We start from the raw sequence: 3,620 nt of genomic DNA on the forward strand, positions 1-3,620 counted from the left end.
AGTGCAGTTTATTTACAGTGATCCAAACATCCAAACATAATCCAAACAGACGAAGACTAGAGACACAGACTTGACGAAGCATGAACAGACTTGACTAGGCATGAACAGACTAGACTCACCGACAGCAGGTTACAACTTCAATACACAACCAAGAACAATGACAACATCATGGCTACTTATAACAGACAAGGAGGGTCACATGACATGAACAAACCAATGGGAAACAAGACACATGACTAAAGCAACCAATGAGAACATAACACAGACAAGAGAATCACATGACTAGACAATAACCAATGAGAACATGACACATACACAAGGCAGAGAGACATGAGGCGGTCATCGAGGTGATCAGTTTATGCTCTGCACTGGAAAAGCTATTGTCATTTTTGTTTTTGTTTTTTCCCCTTTCTTTAAGTACTAGAGAGATTAGTATTATTAGAGTTAGATAATTGGTGGGAAAGAGGGGTAATTAGAAGCTTATGGCTTCGGGGAGTGGTGGGATTGAGGGAGGTGGGTGGCAGACAGTGATTAGGGATAAGGGAGGCTCTAAGAGGGGAGCATCGAGTGAAAGACCTGGAATGCCAGGAGATGAAGGAAATAAAATTAGGAAATCTGGGGGAAGTGAAGAGTTTGTTGTGTTGTTTAAGGTTAAGGGCAATGATCAGGGGGATGCAGGATTTAGAGCATTGAATCCATTAAATGTTACCAGTGCTTTGGAAAGTCAGATCGGCAAGGTTTCTCAGGCCATGATATTGTATAACGGAATGTTAAGAGTGTGTTGCAAAAATAGGAAACAGTATGATGATGCTAGAGGTGTGGGGAAATTGGTGGTGAAGGTGGAAGCTTTGGTTCCTAGAGGAAGTCAACAGGGAGTCAAGGGAGTGGTGTATGGAGTGTTTGCAGGTTTATCTGAGAATGAAATCCTAGAAAACGTTAAAGGGGCTCAGGTAATTGAAGTGGTGCGATTTAAGCGAAGAGATGGAGCCGGAGATCCACCAGTTTAAAGATGGTATACTGCCACAGAAAGTGTTCCTAGGGAGTATGGCATATAATGTGAGAGAGTATGTTAAACCACCGTTGTGCTGCTATAATTGTCAGAGGTTTGGACATGTTGCTGGGTCTTGTCGGGGGAAAAGAAGGTGTGCAAAGTGTGGTGGAGATCGTTCAATACAAAACTGTAAGGCAGAGGCTCCAAAGTGCCCTAATTGTGATGGGAATAATGCAGCAGGGTTCTACGGTTGTGAACGCTTTGTTCAGGCTAAGCATGTACAATTTGTGAAGGATCAGAGCAAGGTGTCGTATGCAGAGGCAGTTCAAAGAGTGGCAAGAGAGCGTGGAAATGGAAGATCTGGGGATGAAGTGGTATCAGGAAGCCAGAGTATTGAGCCAAATTTGCCGTTTGCACTTCCATCTGACATGTTGTTTTTTAATAAGGAGTCTTTTCTGTCTTTTGTTTCAGATGTGTTGGTGGGAGCTAAGAAAGCAGCTAATCGGTCAGATATTATCAGGTTAGTGGTGGAGGCAGCGGAAAGATACTTTAATGTAAAGCAGTTGCCAGACAAATTACATAAATATATGACGGAAAATCAGCATAAGGAAAGGTCACAGTTGTTGAGGGCTAATAGTATGGAGGATGTTGATGGGGAAGAGGATTTGTACCCTCATTAATATCTTGCAAGAGAGCGTGGAAATGGAAGATCTGGGGATGAAGTGGTATCAGGAAGCCAGAGTATTGAGCCAGATTTGCCGTCTGCGCTTCCATCTGACATGTTGTTTTTTAATAAGGAGTCTTTTCTGTCTTTTGTTTCAGATGTATTGGTGGGAGCTAAGAAAGCAGCTAATCTAAAGCAGTTGCCAGACAAATTACATCAATATATGACGGAAAATCAGCGTAAGGAAAGGTCACAGTTGTTGAGGGCTAATAGTATGGAGGATGTTGATGGGGAAGAGGATTTGTACCCTCATTAACATCTTAATGTGGTATATACTTCAATGGAATGCCCGGAGTTTGATTGGTAATGGTCAGGAATTAAAGCGTTTTGTTGATGAATTTAAAGAAGTACCAGAATTGATTTGTATCCAAGAGACATGGTTAAAACCACGGTTAAATTTTGTAATTCCAGGATATGAATGTATTAGATTAGATAGGTCTGATAGATCAGGTGGGGGATGTGCAACTTTAGTTAAAGTATAGGAAAGTTGATACTAATTCTAAGATGGAGTGTTTGGTTGTGGAGATTTGGACTAGTTACAATCCTATTTCTGTGATAAATTATTATAACCCCTGTCAATCTTTGGTAATGTCAGATTTTGGTGAGATAATGGAGAAGGTAAAATGTCCTGTTGTATGGGTTGGAGATTTTAATGCGCATAATCCAATATGGGGTAGTGATCACAGGGACAAAAATGGTGTTATAATAGAAGAATTTTTAGATAAGTATGAGTTGGTAGTGTTAAATGATGGAAGGCCAACTAGGTATCAGATAGTGAGAAATACTTGCAGTCATATAGATTTCTCAATTGCTTCCTCAAACTTAGCTACAGTAGGTGAATGGGATGTTTTAGATTCATATACAATGGGCAGTGATCATTACCCAATTGTATGTAAATTTGGTAGGGAATTGAGAAGTGAAGTAGAAGAGATAGTCCCTAGATATAATTTCTCTCAGGTTAAATGGGATAAATTTCAGGAGAAAGCTTTAAGCTTAGTAGGAGAGGTTTATAGTAAGGGTTCTGTAGATACTTGGAATACTTCCATTAGTCATATGATACACGAGGCTGCTTGTCATGCCATAACAATAAAGCAGAAACCTAAGTGCCGTGTGCTGGTTCCTTTGTGGAATAAAGAATGTGATGAAGCTGTAAAGAGTAGGAATGTAGCATATAAACGATTAAGAAAATACCCAATATTGATTAATGCAATTGAGTATAAGCGTTTAAGGGCAGTAGCAAGAAGAGTTATAAAGGATGCAAAGAAAAATAGTTGGAGGAAGTTTTGTAATACACTAGGCCCTGAAACTCCAGTAAGACAATTGTGGTCAGCTGTGCGTAGAATGTCAGGGATATATAAAAGAAGATCAATACCAGTGTTACAGGATTAGAAAGTAGAATTTAAATTTCATACTAATACACCCTTTTTTCTCCCTCTTTCCTGTTAATGCTTCACACTCTAGTCCAGTTGGTGGCGGTAATACACCATAAGTTGGCTTGTCAACCGTCATTAAATCGTACAAGAAGAAGAAGGAGACTTTATTGGAGAGGAGTTTAGAAAATGATGATCCTATTAATTTGTTTTTCACTATAAAAGAATTGAAGGATGCAATTATGTCTGGGGCAAATACTACACCGGGGAGAGATAGGGTGTCTTATGAGTTAATTAAACATCTGGATGATATTGTACTTGGTGAAATATTAGATTTGTTTAATACAGTGTGGGAAGAGGGTAATTTGCCCAAGGAATGGAAACATGCCGTTGTGATCCCAATTTTAAAGCCAGGTAAAGAGGCATCTGATCCGGGCTCGTATCGTCCAATAGCGCTCATGGCAGTGCTTTGTAAGATTATGGAGAGGATGTAACAAATAGGTTAGTATATTTTTTAGAAACTAAAGGACTTTTT

At 39.6% G+C, this 3,620-nt stretch overlaps 1 long non-coding RNA gene across 1 annotated transcript; it reads left to right on the forward strand.

Annotated features, from left to right (window-relative positions):
- The first annotated feature begins 622 nt into the window (after nt 1-622).
- Nucleotides 623-3,234, forward strand: LOC107572509 (uncharacterized). The gene is made up of 3 exons (XR_001607360.1): nt 623-635; nt 1,140-1,142; nt 3,177-3,234. It is a non-coding gene; the product is annotated as an uncharacterized lncRNA (long non-coding RNA).
- Nucleotides 3,235-3,620: the final 386 nt, after the last annotated feature.

The sequence above is a fragment of the Sinocyclocheilus grahami genome, unplaced genomic scaffold, assembly GCF_001515645.1.
Source record: "Sinocyclocheilus grahami isolate Dianchi unplaced genomic scaffold, SAMN03320097.WGS_v1.1 scaffold1764.1, whole genome shotgun sequence".
NCBI classification, from domain to species: domain Eukaryota; kingdom Metazoa; phylum Chordata; class Actinopteri; order Cypriniformes; family Cyprinidae; genus Sinocyclocheilus; species Sinocyclocheilus grahami.